This window comes from Rhinopithecus bieti, unplaced genomic scaffold (genome assembly GCF_001698545.2).
Source record: "Rhinopithecus bieti isolate Rb0 unplaced genomic scaffold, ASM169854v2 scaffold_6439, whole genome shotgun sequence".
In the NCBI taxonomy this organism is placed as follows: domain Eukaryota; kingdom Metazoa; phylum Chordata; class Mammalia; order Primates; family Cercopithecidae; genus Rhinopithecus; species Rhinopithecus bieti.
In genome coordinates, this window is record NW_016805421.1 from 941,487 (window position 1) to 961,275 (window position 19,789).

General features: G+C 36.0%; 1 long non-coding RNA gene across 1 annotated transcript in view; it reads left to right on the forward strand.

Moving 5' to 3' along the window:
* LOC108529822 (uncharacterized) overlaps nt 1-19,789 on the forward strand; it is a 137,065-nt gene that overhangs the window by 10,879 nt on the left and 106,397 nt on the right. The window contains exon 2 of the long non-coding RNA XR_001885689.1: nt 11,607-11,736. This is a non-coding gene — a long non-coding RNA (uncharacterized LOC108529822). The remainder of the gene's footprint in view (nt 1-11,606; nt 11,737-19,789) is intronic.

The following is a 19,789-nucleotide window of genomic DNA, read 5'->3' on the forward strand; positions in this document are numbered from 1 at the left end:
GAAATGCAAATCAAAACCACAATGAGATACCATCTCACACCAGTTAGAGTGGCAATCATTAAAAAATCAGGAAACAACAAGTGCTGGAGAGGATGTGGAGAAACAGGAACACTTTTACACTGTTGGTGGGATTGTAAACTGGTTCAACCATTATGGAAAACAGTATGGTGATTCCTCAAGGATCTAGAAATAGAAATACCATTTGACCCAGCCATCCCATTACTGGGGATATACCCAAAGGATTATAAGTCATGCTGCTATAAAGACACATGCACACGTATGTTTATTGCAGCACTATTCACAATAGCAAAGACTTGGAATCAACCCAAATGTCCATCAGTGACAGACTAGATTAAGAAAATGTGGCATATATATACCATGGAATACTATGCAGCCATAAGGATGAGCTTGTGTCCTTTATAGGGACATGGATGCAGCTGGAAACCATCATTCTCAGCAAACTATCGCAAGAACAGAAAACCAAATACCACATATTCTCAGTTATAGGTGGGAATTGAACAAGGAGATCACTTGGACACAAGAAGGGGATCATCACACACCGGGTCCTATTGTGGGGAGGGGGTAGGGGTAGGGATAGCATTAGGAGATATACCTAATATAAGTGACGAGTTAATGGGTGCAGTACACCATCATAGCACATGTATACATATGTAACAAACCTGCATGTTGTGCACATGTACCGTAGAACTTAAAGTATAATAATAGTAAAAAATATGATTATATGAATGTTGTTCTTGGTTCTGTTAATTGTATATATTATAAAGTGTAATAATAATAAAAAAATATGATTATATGAATGTTGTTCTTGGTTCTGTTAATTGTATATATTATGTTTATTAATTTACATACATTGAGCCATTCTTGCATCCCTGGTATGAATCCAGTTAATCATAGTGCGTGCTCTTTTTAATGGGCTGTTAAATTTAGTGTGCTGGTGTTTGGATATAATCTCATTTGTCTGTTTTGTTGACTGGGCTTTTGGGGTCATATCCAGAAAATCTTTGCCCAAACCAATGTCAAATAGCTGTTCCCCTAAGTTTTCTTCTAATGCTTTTATGATTTCATGTTTTATTTAACATTTTAATCCATTTTGAGTTACTTTTTGTTTATGATGTGGGATCAGAGTCCAATTTTATTCTTCTGAATGTGGATATCTAGTTTGTCCAGCACCATTTATTGAAGAGACCAGTTGTTTCCCATTTTGCATTCTTGGCAGCATCACCTAAGATCAATTTTGCATAAATGTGTAGATTTATTTCTGAACTCTCTACTACTGTGTTCTATTGGTCTACTGTCTTTTTTTTTTTTTTTTTGGTGAGACGGAGATTTATTCTTGTTGCAAAGGCTGGAGTGCAATGGCGCGATCTCGGCTCACCGCATCATCCGCCTCCCAGGTTCAAGAGATTCTCCTGCTTCAGCCTCCCAAGTAGCTGGGATTGCAGGCAAGTGTCACCATGCTCGGATAATTTTGTATTTTTAGTAGAGACAGGGTTTCACCGTATTGCCCAGGCTGATCTCGAACTCCTGACCTCAGGTGATCCGCCCGCCTTGGCCTCCCAAAGTGCTGGGATTACAGGCATGAGCCACTGCACCCGGCCGGTCTACTGTCTTTTTTTATGCTGGTATCATACTGATTTGATTGCCATAGCTTTGTAATATATTTTAATATTAGGTAATGTGTTTCCTCTAGGTTTGTTCTTGCTTAAGATGGCTTTGGCTAGTCTGGGTCTTTTGTGCTAATGTATGGATTTTAGGTTGTTTTTTGTGTTTCTGTGAAAAATTTCATTGGAATTTGGTAGGGATTACACTGAATCTGTATATCACTTTGGTTATGTGACATTGTAGCAATATTAATTCTTCCAATTCATGAACACAGGATACTTTTCTATTGATTTTTATCTTCTTCAGTTTCTTTTGTAGGTATTTTATAATTTTCAGTGTATAGATATTTTACCCTCTTGGTAAAATTTATTACTAAATATTTTATTTTTTGGTGCTATTGTAATGGCATTATTTTCTTAATTTCTATTTCTGAGTTCATAGTTGCTGTACAGGAATGTAGCTAGTTTTTGTTTGTTGATTTTGTATTCTGCAACTTTATTGAATTTGTGTATTAGTTCTAACCGTCTTCTGGCTGAGTCTTTAGGATTTTCTATATATATGATTATGTCATTTGCAAAGAGACTATTTTACTACCTTTCTAATTTGAATACCTTTAATTTCTTACTCTTGCCTAATTCCTCTGGCTTAGCGCTTCAATACTATATTGAATAAAAATGGTGAGTGGTCATCCTTGTTTTATTCCTGTTTATGGAGAAAACACTTTTGACTTTTTACCACTGACTATGATATTGGCTGTGGCCTTGTCATATGTGGTCTTTATTGTATTGAGGTGCATTCCTTCTATACCTAATTTATTGAGAAAATTAGAAAACACATTGAATTATATAAATTATTTTCTGTATTTTTATTCTTCATTCTGTTAATATGGTTTATCATACTTACTGATTTGCATATGTTGAACTATCCTTGTACTGCTGAATAAGTCTCACTTGATCACAGTGAATGATCTTTTTAATGTGCTGCTGAATTCCATTTGCTAGTATTTTACTGAAAAATTTTTCATCAGTATTTGCCAGGGATATTGTTCTGTAATTTTCTTTTTTTTTTTTTTGTACTGTCCTTCTGTGGCTTTGGTATCAGTGTAATGTTGGCCTTACACAATGAATTTGGAAATGTTCCCTCCACTTCAATTTTTTTTTTTTTTTGAGACGGAGTCTCACTGTCGCCCAGGCTGGAGTGCAGTGGCCGGATCTCAGCTCACTGCAAGCTCCGCCTCCTGGGTTCCCTCCATTCTCCTGCCTCAGCCTCCCGAGTAGCTGGGACTACAGGCGCCACCACCTCGCCCGGCTAGTTTTTTGTATTTTTTAGTAGAGACGGGGTTTCACCGGGTTAGCCAGGATGGTCTCGATCTCCTGACCTCGTGATCCGCCCGTCTCAGCCTCCCAAAGTGCTGGGATTACAGGCTTGAGCCACCGCGCCCGGCCTCCACTTGAATTTTTTGAAGAGTTTGAGAAAAATTGGCATTGATTAAAAGTTTGATAGAATTAATGAGTGAAGCCATCGAGTCCTGGGCTTTTCTTTCTTCAGATAATTTTGACTACTGATTTAATCTCCTTACTGATTTCTCTGTTCACATTTTCTATTTCTTTGTGATTCAGCCTTGGTTGGTTGTATGTTTCTAATAATTTAACTCTTTCTGCTAGCTTGTCCAATTGGTTGGTATATAGTTGTTCATAGCAGTCTCTTGTGACTTCTTTTCTTTTCTTTTCTTTTCTTTTTTTTTTATTTGAGACAGAGACTTGCTCTGTTGCCCGGGCTGGAGTGCAGTGGTGCAGTCATGGCTCACTGCAGCCTTTACCTCCTGGGCTCAAGCAATCTTCCTGTCTTAGTCTCCTGAGTCTCTGAGATTACAGGCACATTCCACCATGCCTGGCTAATTTCTTTAATTTTAATTTTAATTTTTGTTGAGACTGTTCCACTATATTGCCTGGGCTGGTCTTGAACTCCTAGGCTGAGGTGATCCTCATACTTCGGCCTCCTGAAATGTTAGGATTATGGTTGTGAGCCACCGTGTCCTGCAATCCTTTATATTTATTTTCTTTCAATTGTAATGTCCCTTTTTTCATTTAAAATTTTATTTATTTGAGTCTTCTCTCTCTTTTCTTAGTGAATTGAAAGGTTTTCAATTTTGTTCATCTTTTCAAAAAACCTTCTCAATTTTATTGATCTCTTACTTTTTTTTTTAGTCACTATTTCATTTATTTTGGTTCTGATGTTTATTTCTTTCCTTCTGCTATATTTGGTGTTCATTTGTTTTCTTTTCTAGTTCTTTGAGGTTGAAAGTCAGGTATTTAAATTTGAGATCTATCTTTTTTCTAAACATAGGCATTTATCAGTATAAACTTCCCTCTTAGTGCTGCTTTCATTGCATATTCTAAGTTTTGGTATGTTGTGTTTCCATTTTCCTTTTACTCACGATATTTTAAAACATTTCTGTTGTGATGTTTTTTGATTGGTTGTTCAGGAATGTATTGGTCGATTCCTACATATTTGTGTATTTTCCATTTTTTCTTCTATTATTGATTTCTGCTTTCATATCATTATAGAGTGCTTAATATAATTTCAGTTTTCTTACAATTTTCAACACTTATTTTCTGGACTAACAGATGATCTATATTGGAGAAATTTTGTGTGTGCTTGAGAAGCATGTGTCTTCTGCTACTGTTGGATGGAATATATGCATATGCCTGTTAGGTACATTTGGTCTATTGTGTTGTTCAAATTCACTATTTCCTTATTGATTTACTATTTCAATGATCTGTTTATTGTTGCAAGTGGGTTATTTATGTTTTCCACTATTATTGTATTGCTGCATATTTTTTTCCTTTAGTTCTATTAATGTTTGCTTTATATACATTTAGGTGTTCTGATGTTGGGTGCATATATATTCATAATTTTTGTATCTTCTTGATGAATTGACCCCTTTATCATTATGTAATTACTTTCTTTGTCTCTTTTATGATTTTGACTTAAAGTTTATTTTTCTGATATATAGCTACCCCTGCTCTCATTTGGTTACCATTTACATGGAATATCTTTTTCCATCCCTTCACTTTTAGCATATGTGTATGCTTAAATCTAAAATTAATCTCTTATAGGCAGCATAAGGTTTGATCTTGTTTTTAAATCCATTCAGCCACTGTATATATTTTGATTGGAGAGTTTAGTCCATTTGCATTTAAATAAATTATTGATAGATAAGGACTTACTAATGCTATTTGTTAATTGTTTTGAACTGTTTTGTTTTTAAATTATACTTTAAGTTCTGGGATACATGTGAAGAATGTGCAGGTTGGTTACATAGGTATACACGTGCCATGGTGGTTTGTTGCACCCATCAACCTGTCATCTACATTAGGTATTTCTCCTAATGCTATTCCTTCCCTAGCCCCTGACTCCCTGACAGGCCCCAGTGTGTGATGTTCCCCTCCCTGTGTCCATGTGTTCTTACTGATTGTTTTGAACTGTTTTATAGTTACTTGTTCTTTTCTTCTTCTTTTGTCTATTTATCTTTTGTGTATCTAGTGCAGATTTTGTATGTGTGTGGCTTTACCATGAGGCTTACATAAAATATTGTATAGTTAAAATAGTCCATTTTAAGCTGATCACAACTTAACTTTGATAATGTACAAAAACTCAACATTTTAACTTCTCCTTACTCCAAAGGTCACAATTTGCACATTTTTATATTGTGTATCCATTAACACCTTTAAAAAACTCTAGTTATTTGGAATACTTTTGCCTTTTAGCATTTACCTCAGAGTCAAAAATTATTTATGCATCATCATTATAGTATTAGTGTATTCTGAATTTGACTATATTTTTACTTTACAGTGAGTTGTATACTTTCATATGTTTTTATTTTGTTAGTGTTCCTTCATTTCAACTTGAAGAACTCCTGTTGTCATTTCCTGTAAGGCAATTTTAGTGGTAATGATCTCCCTCAGCTTATTTTTGTCTAAGAGTTTTCATCTCTCTTTCATTCTGAAAAAAACAGATTTGCTAGGTATAGTATTCTTGGCTGGCAGCCCCCCCTTTTTTTTTTCCATCACTTTGAATATATTAAGCCATGCTGTCCTGGTCTGCAAAGTTTCTGATAAGAAAGCTGGTGATAATCTAATGGGGATTATTTTGTATGTGACAAGATGCTTTTCTGTTGCTGCTTTCGAGATTCTCTTTTTTTTCTTCTTTGACTTTGAGAATTTGATTATAATGTGTCTTGGTGACTATCTCTTTATATTTAATCTATTTGCTATTCATGGATCTGGATATTTCTTTCCCTTCCTTGATTTGGGAAGTTTTCTGTCATTGTTTCTTAAATATGCTTTTTTTAAACTATGCTTCTTTCTTCTAAATATGCTTCTTTCTTCTTCTTTGCTCCATCTGGACCTTCCACCATATGTGTGTTGGTTTATTTGATAGTGTTCCATAGGTTTCTTTACTTTTAAATTTTTTTTTGTATTTGTCCTCTGACTGGGTGGGTAATTTCAAATGACCTGTCTTTGAGCTTCCTGATTCTTTCATCCATTTGACTGAGTTGGCTATTGAAGCTCCCGATGGAATTTTTCAGCAAAGTCATTGTGTTCTTCAGCTCCAGAATTTCTGTTTGGTTCTTTTTTATGGTTTCTTTTTGTAGAACTTTTCATTTTGCTAAGTATTGTTTTGCTGATATTATTTAGTTGTCTTTCTATGTTCTCCTGCTCACTGAACTTCTTTAAGACAATTATTTTGAGTTTTTTGCCACTCACTTCATAGATCTCCATTCCTTTAGGGTCAGTTACTGGTGCTTTATTTTGTTTCATTGGTCATATTATTCATTATCCTTATTTCCTTGTGTTGCTGTTTTCACATTTGAAGAAGTAGACATCTATTCCAGTCTTTAAAGACTGGGTCTGACAGGTAAAGCCCTTTACCAGTCAGCTCATTCAGAGATTCTTGGTGGGCTGACTGGTGGGGTTCATGTCTGTGGTTGCTACTGAACTTCTTGGGTAGGCTTGCCTGTTGTCTGAATCAGCAGGTATGTGGTTTTGGTACCTGGATCCACAGGGGTCAGCCTAGTGCCTGAATTACCTGGAGTGGTCCTGAGTCCTGGTTCCACTGAAGTAGGCCTGAAGTTGGGTCTGTGTGGACAGGTATGGTGGCTAGGTCTTTGAAGGTGGACCAGGAGCCTGGATGTGTAGGTTCTGGTCTGGTGCAGGGTCCACTGGGTCCCTGGTGGGACATCCCTCTGGAAGACATCTGGGTTCATGAGAATGGGCCTGGGATTGGGGTCCTTGGGGGCTATCCTGAAGTCCGAGTCCATCGGAGCTGGTCTGGTTCTGGGGCAGGCCTGGGTCTGTAGCTCTAAGTCTTCCTGCAAATTTGTGTTATGAACTGACTTGCTGCCTTTCTGGTTACTTCACTTCCTTGAATAAGCCCCCTCCCTCCATGACTTACAAGATTTCAGTTTTTTGTCATCTTTAAATCTTTTACTGTCATTTTTATGAGGATAGAGATAAATGTATATGTATAACCTACTGTGTTTAATGGGTGGTTTAGAACTCTTTATTTTTCTAAATGACATTATTACAAATTTATATTGGTATATGTCTTATACTAATTTAATTGTATAAAACATGTATGCAATTTATATATATTTATATATTTATAAAAATACCTATATTTATAGTATTTTTTAATAGTATAGTATAGTATTCATAGCATAGTATAGTATTTATAGTATAGTATTTTTCCTGATCTGGGATCATGCATCATATTTAAGTTCTCATGTCTCCTTGGTCTTCTTTCACCTGGGGAAGTTCCTCAGCCTTCGTTTTTTTTTTTTTTTTTTTTTTTTTTTTTNAATGACATTATTACAAATTTATATTGGTATATGTCTTATACTAATTTAATTGTATAAAAACATGTATGCAATTTATATATATTTATATATTTATAAATATGAATAAACATTTATAAATATGAACATATATTTATACATTTATAAATATGAACATATATTTATACATTTATAAATATGAACACATATTTATATACTTATAAATATGAATATATGTTTATATATTTGAGAGCATGCTTAAAATATTTACTAATGGAGGTATTGGATCAAAATATCTAAAAACTACTCATTTTGAGAATGTGTAATGAAATATTTGAAAAATCTTAGTATGTAAAGATAGAAATTGATCTGAGGCTTCCTTAAATAACAAATACTAAGAGTTTCACAAGAGCAAAGTGTAACAAGTTCAGTTATACAGCTTGGTATACACACAAGACAAAATGTCCTCGATTAATCAGATGAATTTCCAGAAGGTGCCACTGAATAGAATTTCAGGAATCTTATTTAGCCCAAATTTGTGGGATAATTTTCTTATAATTAGAACTATTCAGAAATGAAATGGGTTAATTTGAGTTTTTTAACTTTAATAATCTGTTTTATTCTCTTTCTTTTCATCATGTATGTTTATGTGTTATCTTCAGAGATACTGTAATGAGGTTTCTTTCTTAGGTGACTTATAGGGCTAGAAAAGTTCTGAAGTCCCTCCTAAGTTGATATTCTATAATTTAAAATGGAACTAAAGTTATAATATACCATAATATGATCAGTTTTGAATAGGCAAAATGGAATTCAGAGTGATAGTTATGTGTGCCATGTATTTTGTAGTTATAGCTTCATCTTTACTGTTTATAGCTAAAATTTTATCTCATTGACATGACTTATATAAGGTGTTCTCAATAGGGCTTATACAGAGCTCCTTGATTCTTTCAAAGCAAAGGCTTGTCTTGGTGAGAAAGACATCCATCCATTTCATTGGGCTGTTTTTCATGTGGTACAAAAGTAATTAGATGTCAGGCTTTAGTAGTATAGTTTTAAGTCTTATCTTGAGGACACCTAAGGTTTATATAATACCCAGGCATCAGTCAATTAGACCAAAAAAAAAAAAAACCTAAATAAAACAAGTCAATTTTATGACTCTACTTGAGTCAGACATTTGATTATCCTGAGAAAACAGAGGTCTGTCTTCTTTCACTGAGGCTTTCCTTCTGCAATCGATTAACTGCTGACTCTTGTTCTATTGACCCTCAGTAATTTGTTGCATGATCTGTCAGTCCTTATCTAGAGTAAAAGGAGACTTTTCTGTAAATATAAACAGCTGATGAAGTTAAGGGGAACTCAACCTATTCTGGTGTCAGTTAATGTTCGTAGTGTGTATCTGTGTGGAGGGCCAGGTCCTGGAGCTTACTGCGTTGCACATTTTCCAAGATCAAATTACAAGTTATGGCTTTCTCTTTTTACAAACACCAATAGTGGTTGAACAGCCAATACCAGTATGGATATCTACAAACTAAATTTTGACTTTGTCTTCATATTATTATTATTTTTTTACATTATATTTTTACTAATGTAAGATCCTGCCTTTATGTGGAAATAGCATTTAGAGATTTAATAATTAATTTGCTCTTGCCAGCTAAGGATTAAATGCTGCTGTTGCTTCATTTTACTGTCAAGTATATGCATATCAAAAAATTGTGTGGTTTGTTTAAAACAACTTTAGATCTAATCCTATAATTAGTATAAACAGTACACCCTTTTAAAGGTTATTGCTGCTGGTTTCATGTTTGTTGGATGTCATTCGGGTCTCTATATCCATATCCCAAATCTTACTAAATTTTTATATTTAGCAAATTTTTATATTCGTGAGTTAAGTCATATCAGATTTCCATAAAATCTTAAGAACATTTTCTAAAATTTTGCTGAATTAGATGTTTAGATATTAGACATTCAGTGAGGAATTTGCTGGAATGAACTTATGAGCCATCCAAGGTGAGATACGACCTAACACTGCTGAATACTTTTCCTGTTAATACCTTATCACCTATGGTCAAACTGAAATGTGATACTTTATAGAACACTGATGCATTTAGATGCTGCAGAAATGTATTGGAAATTTTAGAGAGGCAAAATAGTGTAGACTTAAGAGCACAGACTGACTTCTATTCTGACATTCTCACCTAAAATTCATAAAATGGGGTACTAAGAATTTACTTAATCCTTATCTGAGTCTAAAGTGCTATATCTTTTCATTCTCTCAGACACCTACCTTTACTTTTACTGGATAAAATCATATACAGGCTTCTGAACATCCTGTTGATTACTCACCTCTACACCTTCGTTGTTTTCTGTACCTATTCGAATCTTTTTATTTTTAGTCAGCTGGGTTATCTTTCAAGACAAAGTTCATGTGTTTTCTTTTCTGTGAAGTCTTTGACTAACCAAAGCAGAGGACTCCTTTCTTTGTGCCCTTATCTATCAAATATTACAGCTCTTTCCACACCATAGTTATCTTGATTTAATATGCAAGTCTTTTTCTCAGGGTTGTGCACTGTAAGAACTCAGTAAGTGCTGGATGAGTGCCATTTCTTGTCCTAGGGTGTGTTGGATCAGTTACCAATTGCTGTATAACAAACCACCTAAATTTGTCGCTGAAAACAACACTAATGCGACTGGATGATATTTTCATTAGTCTCCTTTGTGCGCACTCATGTGGCTGCAGTCAACTGGTAGCTTGGTTGGGACTAGATGGTCTAACACGGGCTTACTCATGTGTCTGGTGCCTCAGTTGGGATTGGTATGACTAAACTTCTTTCTCTCTGTGTCTTTCCCCTGGGCTTTTTCACATGATGGTGGGCAAATCCCATTGGACAAGTACTTATAAAGACTCTGCTCTATCGTGTTTGCTGATGTTCCCTTGGCCAAAGTAGGTCATGAACTAAGCTCAGAGTCAATGTGGGAGAGGACTATGAAAGGACCTGGGACTGGGCACAGTGGCTCATGCCTGTGATGCCAGCACTTTGGGAGGCTGAGGTGGGAGGATTGCTTGAGTCCAGGAATTTGAGGCCAGCCTGGGCAACATAGTGAGACCCCATCTCTAAAAAATAAATAAATAAATAAAAAGAAAAGCAAGAAAGGACCTGGATTCCAGGATATGTGACTCATTAATGCACTCCCGTAGCAGTCTAGCACATGCATTTACCTTCATTGTCTACCTCTTAAAGAACATTGATTAAAACTCCTTTTGATTATTTTTCTTCTCCAAAACATCTGTGTTCTCTCCAAAGTTTTTCTTACATGTTTCTATTACACATGGGACAGTCTTCTACTATCTCTCCTGGCAGCACTAGTGAGGTGCACATTAAGAACATGGAGGATGCATTCACTTATACTCCACCTTGTTTCAAAAAAAAAAATGTAAGATATCAACTTGGACATAGGGTCACTTGGGAAACTTTAACTGTATAATTTATTATATAGGATTTAATACATGTTGCCTCCCAGGTCAAGTCATTGCTTATTGAAGGTAATAAAATATCCAAAAGAAATATTTTGTTTCTCAAATTTCAATTTTGAAAAGATAAAAACAAAAAACCTCCAGTACTCTGTAAATAAGGGGTCAGGTAGAAGGGCACATTTATGTGCAGTGGGAATGAAATTGTCGCAACTGTTGTATAAAGCAATTTGGCAGTCTATATTGAGACCTTAAAAAGTTCATATTGAGTCAAGTCCAATGGTCCTACTTTTAGAAAATCATTCTAAGGGAATATCTTACATATACAATCATGTGCAATGATGTTTATTGGCATTATATATGCAGACAAAAGTAAAAAAATTCAGATAGGGAAGTGATGAAGTTATGAAACAGGTCTATAGCGGAATATTATGCAACCAGTAAGAAGTTATCTGTAGAAAATAATTGTAATGACTTAGAAAATTGCTCACAGTGTACAATGTAAGTGATTGAAAGGTATATAGAGGATTAATTAAATTCTGTAAAACATTATGTGTAGGTATGAGTGTATGTGTGTGAATGTGTTCAGTGAACTATATTTAGCGCATTCTTCTTCACACTGGGATGTAGAGGGAAAGAAGAAAGACGTGGTTATTTCTCTCACTCTGCCTACAGATTCGTGGGGAAGACATGCTAAAGAGCACTGATGCTCATTGGAATAACAGCCACATTTGATATGGAAAAGGACCAAAAAGAAAGTGGAGTGAGGAATAAGTGTTGTTGGTTTGAAGGGACTGAGTGAGGGGTAAGTATTTATCTGGGATAGGGGAGAATTGTAGGTGTGAGAGATTGAATGACTAATTCAAATGAGCTAAAAGCACTTTTAAGAATTTCCACTGCTGGGCGTGATGGCTCACGCGTGTAATCCCAGCACTTTGAGAGGCCGAGGCCGGCGGATCACCTGAGGTCGGGAGTTCGAGACCAGCCTGGCCAACCAGTGTGGTGAAACCCCTTCTCTACTAAAGATACAAAAATAAGCCGGGAGTGGTGGTGCGTGCCTGTAATCCCAGCTACTTGTGAGGCTGAGGCAGGTGAATCGCTTGAATCCAGGAGGCGGAAGTTGCAGTGAGCCGAGATTGCACCACTGCACTCCAGCCTGGGTGACAGAGTAAGACTCTGTCAAAAAAAAAAAAAAAAAAAAAAAAAAAAAAAAAAAAAGAATTTCCACTAAATATATTTCTTTATCATTTTTTGCAAGGAGTATTATAAATATTTAAGTTATTTTTCAAGTATTTTAGATGCAAAACTAAAACATCTTTTGGTATGACACCATGCTGGCATAAAACACTGAAGAACCCATAGGTTACTGTGGGACACACACACACACACACACACACACACACACACACACAACTTTAGACAAATTAAAATGTTTTCGTTGTTGCATAACAGATATACATAGTTTTGGGGGCACATATGACAATACAGTACATTCACGTAATTTGTAAAGATCAAATCAGTGAAACCGGAATATCTGTCACTTTAAATATTTGTCTTTTCTTTTTCCTGGAACCATTCAATTCTTCTCTTCTAGCTATTTTGAAATGTACAATAGATTACTGTAAACAATAGTTAACAGTCTTATTTCTTCTATCAAACTGCATATTTGTACTCATTAATTGACTTCTCTTCATCCTTCATCTGCCCATCATTCCTGGCCTCTGGTAATCATGAGTCTACTCTCCATCTTCATGAGATCCACTTTTTTTGCTCCCACATATGAATGAGAGCATGTGATATTTGGTTTTGTGTGCCTGGCCTATTTCAATGAACATAAAGACGTACAGTTCCACCCATGTTACTGAAAATGACAGAATTTCACTCTTTTTTATGCCCGAATAATATTCCATTGTGCATATTTGCCACATTTTCTGTATTCATTCATGTGTTAATGGATACTTAGACTGATTCCGTATTTTGGCGATTGTGAATAGTGCTACAATAAACATGGAGTGCAAATGTCTTTCTGATGTATCGATTTCCTTTCTTTTGGATATATGCCCAATAGTAGAATTGCTGGATCATATTGTAGTTCTGTTTTTAGTTTTTTTGGGAACCTCCATACTGTTCTTCATAGTGGCTCTACTAATTTACATTCCCACCAACAGTGTATGGGGGTTCCCCTTTCTCTGTATCTTTACCAGCATCTGTTATTTCATGTCTTCTTGATAAAAGCCATTTTAACTGGGGTGAAATGATATCTCACTGTGGTTGTGATTTGCTTTTCTCTGATTATTAGTGTTGTTGAGCGTTTGTTCATATATCTGTAGGCTATGTGTATGTCTTCTTTTGAGAAATGTCTATTCAGATCTTTGGCCCGTTTTTTAATAGAATTATTTATATTTTTTGCTATTGATTTGTTGAAGCTTCTTATATATTCTGTTTATTAATCCCTTGTCAGAAGATAATTGGCAAATATTTCCCCCTGTTCTGTGGGTTGTGTCTTCACTTTCTTGATTGTGTCCTTTGCTGTGCAGAAGCCTTTTAGCATAGTGTGATCCCATTTGTCTATTTCCGCTTGGCTTGCCTGTGCTTTTGAGGTTTTACATAAAAAAAACTTTGCCTAGACCAATGTCCTGAATGTTTTCCTCAATATTTTCATCTCGTAGTCTCATACTTCATGTCTTAGATTTAAATCTTTTACCCATTTTGATTTGATTTTTGTGTATGGTGAGAGATAGTCTCATTTCATTTTTCTGTGTATAGTTACACAGTTTTCCCAGCACCATTTTTTAAAAACACTGTCCTTTCCCCATTGTATGTTTTGGCACCTTTGTTGAACATGAGTTGGCTGTAAATGTGAGGATTTATATCTGTGTTTTCTATTCTGTTCCATTGGTTTGTGTGTCTTTTTTTATGCCAGTATCATGCTGATAAGATTACTATAGCTTTGTAGCAAATTTTGAAGTCAAGTAGTGTACTGTCTCCAGCTTTGTTCTTTTTGCTTACAATTACTTTGGCTATTTGGGGTCTTTTGTGGTTATATATCAATTTTAGAATATTTTTTTCTATTTCTGTAAAAAAATCATTGGTATTTTGATAGGGATTGCACTGAATCTATAAATTGCCTTGGGTAGTATTTTTATTTTAACTATATTAAATCTTCCAGTCTATGGGCATGGGATCGTGTTCCATTTTTTTTGTGTGTCCTCTTCAGTTTCTTTCTTCAATGTTTTGTAGTTTTCCTTTTGTAGATCTTCACTTTTTTAGGTTAAATTGATTCTTACGGATTTCATATTTTTTGTAGCTAGAGTACATGGGATTGCTTTCTTGATTTATTTTTTCAGATTGTTTGCTATTGGCATATATAAATGCTACTGATCTTTGTGTGTTGATTTTGTATCATGCAACTTTACTGAATTCATTTATCAGTTCTAATGGTTTTCTGGTAGATTATTTAGTTTTTTTCTAAATATAAGATCATGTCATCTGTAAGCAAGGCTAACTTGACTTCTTCATTTCCAATTTGGATACACTTCATTTTTTTTTCTTTTTTTTAGCAAATTGCTTTGGCTGAGACTTTCAGTCCTATGTTGACTAAAGTGGTAAAGGTATGCATCTTTTCCTTGTTTTAGATTTTATAAAAAACAGTCTTTCAATTTTTCCCTGGTCAGTATGATTTAGCTGTTGGTTTGTAATATTTGGCCTTTAGAGGAATGCTCCTTCTATACCCAGTTTGATAAGGGTTTTTTTTTTTTTTTTTTTTTTTTTTTTAAAAAAGGGGGTTTTTTTTTTTAAATAAAGGGGTGTTGAATTTTATCAAATGCTTTCTTAAGCATCTATTTAAATGATCATATGGATTTTGTTCTTCATTCTGTTAATGTGATGTATCACCTTCATTGATTTGCGTATGTTCAACCATGCTTGCATCCCTGGTATGAATCCCTTTTGGTCACGGTGAGATTGTTTAAATGTGTTGTTGAATTGGACTTGCTAGTATTTTGTTGAGAATTTTTTCACTATATTCATGTGGGATATTTGTCTATAGTTTTCTTTTTGGTTGTGTTCTTGTCTCGTTTCATTATCAGGGTAATGCTGGCCTTGTAGAATGAGTTTGGAAGTATTCCCTCCTCTTCAATATTTTTTGAAGAGTTTGAGTAGAATTGGTATTAGTTCTTCTTTAAATTTAAAAACTTAGTTAATGAAGATGTAGTTTGATCAGCAGGAAAAGTTGCCTTTGCCTTGACTTGGGGTATGGTGACTGTTGTCTTAACAAATTAGGTATTTTTAGCATGTGTCTCTAATATGAAGGTGGATAGTCAGGTTGTTACAGTCTGAAGTCATCAAACGCGTGTTGCATTAAAACAGTTCCCCTAATTTTGATTCTATACTATCTAAACACTCTTTTGAATATAACCAAGATTGAGAATGTGGTAGATCTGTCTTCAGAAGCAGACTGAGCTGGTTGCATAATCTCAATTCCTCTGTTCATGATCTATAAGACAATGCTGTTTCGTTGTAAATTGGCTAATTAAAATTCTGGGCTATGCATTAGTGTTGATAAGCTCAGTTAATATAAGTTGTTGTCCCACAGGTAGATTCATTGTTAGTGTGCTGAAAGAAAAAAATCAGATTTCTGAATTTTCTAGGAAGCAGACCAGGCGAAGTACATGAAAATGGACCTAGGTAAGGCTCTTGAAAATCTTCTTTTCTGGTAGCTGTTTGACCCATTCTGGTAACATATGCACCTAAATACATGCACTTTTTTTCCCTCAAAATTCTGTGATATTTACTTACTTTATAAAATCTTGTCTGTTCTCTTATTTTCTTTACAAGAGGGTAAAGCCTTCAAAGGCTCTTATTCCTTCTTCATGTTTTTGGTGTGTATTTATCACCTAGCACAGTACCTGGCATAAAGTAAGCATTTTAATTAATATTTAGTGAATGAAAGCATATACATTAATTGAAGTAAATGATCAGACATAAACATATAAATACAAGGGCAAATATAGATGGATTTGGGAACATCCACTCTTTTGGATTATTTATACCTTACTTTACAAACATTAGCCTAATAATCAAATACCTGAATTTGTAAACACAATTCTGTTTTCTTCTCATCCCCTATGCAGTTCTTTATGTGAGCAGTGTTTCAGTACTATCAGAGATGGGAGATATTTAAGAATGTATTAGGCCATAAATGCCCACCACTACTCACTACTCTGTACTGACAGAGCATTACTTGTAATGTAGCAGGACATGCCACAGACAAAACCCCTCAGACTCCAAGTTAAAGAAGGAAGGGCTTTATTCAGCTGGGAGCTTCGGCAAGACTCATGTCTCCAACAACTGAGCTCCCCGAGTGAGCAATTCCTGTGCCTTTTAAGGGCTCACACCTCTAAGGGGGTCCATGTGAGAGGGTCATGATCAATTGAGCAAGCAGTGGGTACATGACTGGGAGCTGCATGCACCGCTAATTAGAATGGAATAGAACAGGACAGGGATTTTCACAGTGCTTTTCTATACAATGTCTGAAATCTATAGATAACATAACCGATTAGGTCAGGGGTCAATCTTTTAACTACCATGCCCAGGGTGTGGCACCGGGCTTGTGGATTTCATTTCTGCCTTTTAGTTTTTACTTATTCTTTCTTTGGAGGCAGAAATTGGGCATAAGACAGTATGAGGGGTGGTCTCCTCCCTTAGTAAGAAATGACAGCACTGGGTGAATATAATCCAATCTAAGCTAAAGAATGAAATCTATCGTAAGTCGAAGTACAGCTTAAATCTATTCCAGTGACATTTTATTTTGTTGTTTTAAAAGTCTACCCTTTCATTAAAAAAATCTGTAGAACGCATGCACCAAGGCTCGAGAATGAGCACTGGCATTGGCTTTCACTCCTTCTCCATAAAGCAGATTGAAACAGACAGGGAAGAAAGGTAAATACCTGTGACCTTCTTTAAATCGGCCTCTGTAAGATTCATTGGGAATGAAATGAGGCCTGCAGTGAAGAGTACTCAGGGAGGCCCCTCAGGTTTCCCCTCCTCCAGTGGGACTTCTTTTCACTCTCAGTAACTCTTTTGTGCTCTCAGGAGGAAAACAGCTAATAAGCTTAGATATGAACAATTGGCTCCACATGTATCATGCAAATTTCTCCAATTTCATTTGCAAAAAACTGCTGAATGACATTTCCTCAGCTCTAGCTACTGTCCATACCTCTGGGGAATGCGGACAGCGTGGTAGGGTCAACCCCGCCATAAAGAGGCTTTCCTGGTCTCGGTAGGCACTTTATGCTCTTTCAAAAAGAAATACTTTGAAGGCTTTTTTGGCTAGGGCGTGTGAGCATTGCTGTGCAAACAGAAAGAGCCAGCTTGTGCTGGGCCAAGGGAAATTAGGCTGACCCGTGAAGGGTCCTAGAACTGGCTCTGAGGTGATGTGGGTTGATGGGGGTTTGAAGATGACCTCCAAATACCTGGTCAGTTTACAGTAACCCTTTGCACTCGACTCACACTGGTGGATGCGAGACGTGTCTCAAATATGTGTGACTGTTTTACTCACAGGCAGTTTTTCTTGATTTTAGATTGGGCCCCTAACCATGTTTTAAACTACTATATATTTTACCACTATTTAGGGTATGTGGACCAAACAAAATAATTATTCCTGAGAATAATCCTTAAGAATAATTTATGAATTATCTATCATTTCAAAGCCAATGTTTTCACTTCTTGCAATTTTCAGGGAAAGTTTTCATCTAGAGAAAATATTACACAGTAGATTTCAATGAAAAAATAGTGAAGAAATTTTAGAAAATATTAAGTAAATTTTGGTGGGAAAAAATTTAGGGAAAATTCAGTAAGAAATTATAATTCCTATTTTGGAGTTATAAGAAGACAAGAAGGAATAGTACAATGTGCTTTAGGTTACAGCTACAAAAAATAGTAGTCTTATGTTCAGGAAGAATTCATAATTCCTGAGGTTTAGTATAAGAGGAAAATAGAATCTAGGGATAGAAGTATTAGTTGATGCACACTTGTATTGGCTTGATAAATATTTATTTCCATACAGTAACATCTGACTTATCTGAAATCATTATAGCCAGTAATTTTAGTGGTTAGTAACAGAAAACCAACCAAAATGGACTTAGCAAAAGGAGATTTTAATGCCAGTTGAAAGTGAAAGGTACAAGTAGGGCTGTTTGATGGAGGGGCTCAGATGGGATCACCAGGACTCTTTTCTCTCCATCTCTCATTTCTGCTTCATCTGGATTAAATTCCCTATGGTCAGCAGCATTGCTACAGCTGTTCTAGCCTCACAGACTTTCTACTCTCTGTCTCTTTTCCAGGTGATCCTATAAAACTTGTGGGATTAATTCTGGTTGAACTGATTTAGGTCATGCTCACTTCTTCATCTTGACTCTGATGTGGGGAAATGCTATGCACTGGTTGACTTAGGTCTGGGTCATTGACTTCTCCCCTGGGGCTGGGCTGGAGACCTGAAGCATCCAGTGAACTGAAAGAGAGCAACGGATAAATTCTCAGGTGAAAATCAAAGGCATAAGACAGCATAATAGAAGTGAGAAAGATCAATGTCTACCGAGTGTCCCAAAATGTGTCTTATTTTAAAGCATGGTTTTCCTGTTTTCCATAGTAGTTTATTGAGAAAATATTTTGTAAAAGCCTAGCTTGGTCAATAAAATGTACTTTCTCGGTACTTGATCATTTTCAAATTTCCTTGTTGACTCCTGTGAAACCAATATATTAAACATTCTCCACATACAGACTTTTCTAAAAGTGTATATTGAGATAGAGCATACTAAATAGAATATATCCTGTCTCCTCCCCATCTGAGTCCTAGGAATCTCAGCAATCCTTTAACAAATGGTGTTCTGTGAGCTGGTGTGTCTTTGGTGTGAATCCACTGTGGGTGGAATGGGCTCTTTTCAGACCTGTGTATGTTACTTCTCTTAGTCAAAGGACAAAATCCCATACACTAGCTGGCTTATAAACAACAAACATGGATTACTCACAGTTGTAGAGGCTGGGAAGTTCAAGATCAAGATGCCAACAAGTTTGGTGTTGGATATGGGCCCATTTCCTGGTTGATAGATCATACCCTTTCACTGTGTCCTTACATGGTGGGAAGGATAAATGAGCTCCCTTGAGTTCATTTTATAAGAGCATTAATCCCATTTGTGAAGACTGCCATCGTGACCTGATTGCCCTCCAGAAGGCCCTACCTTCTAATACCATTGCCTTGGGGATTAGCATTTCATCATATGAATTTTGAGGGGACTTAAACATGCAGATGATAGCATTCTCTCTGGAAAATACCTAAGTCAGGGTCACATCTTGGCAGGTGAGTTAGAATGAAACCCTTACCAAGTGGTCCTGACTACAGGATTTGGTCAGGAGCCTCTGTGCTCTCACACTCCACTTCTTGACTTCAAAGTGAGGGATTGTCGTAGTTAGGTCAGTTTGGCGATTCTCCAGTCCTTTTCCTCTGGAATCTTTCTGTACCTTATTATTTCTACAACAAATTATTATTATTATTATTATTATTATTATTATTATTGTTTGAGACAGGATCTCACTCTGTCAGCCATGCTGGAGTATAGTGGTGCAAACATAGCTCATTGCAGCCTTGAACTCCTGGGCTCCAGTGATCCTTCAGCCTCAGCCTCCCAAGTAGCTGAGACTACAGATGCGAACCACTACACTTGGCTAATTAATTTTTTTTTTTTGTAACAACAGGGTCTTGCCATCTTGTTCAGACTGGTCTTGAACACCTGAGCTCAAGCAGTCCTCCCACCTCAGCCTCTCAAAGTTTTGGGATTACAGATGTGAGCCACCTTGCCCAG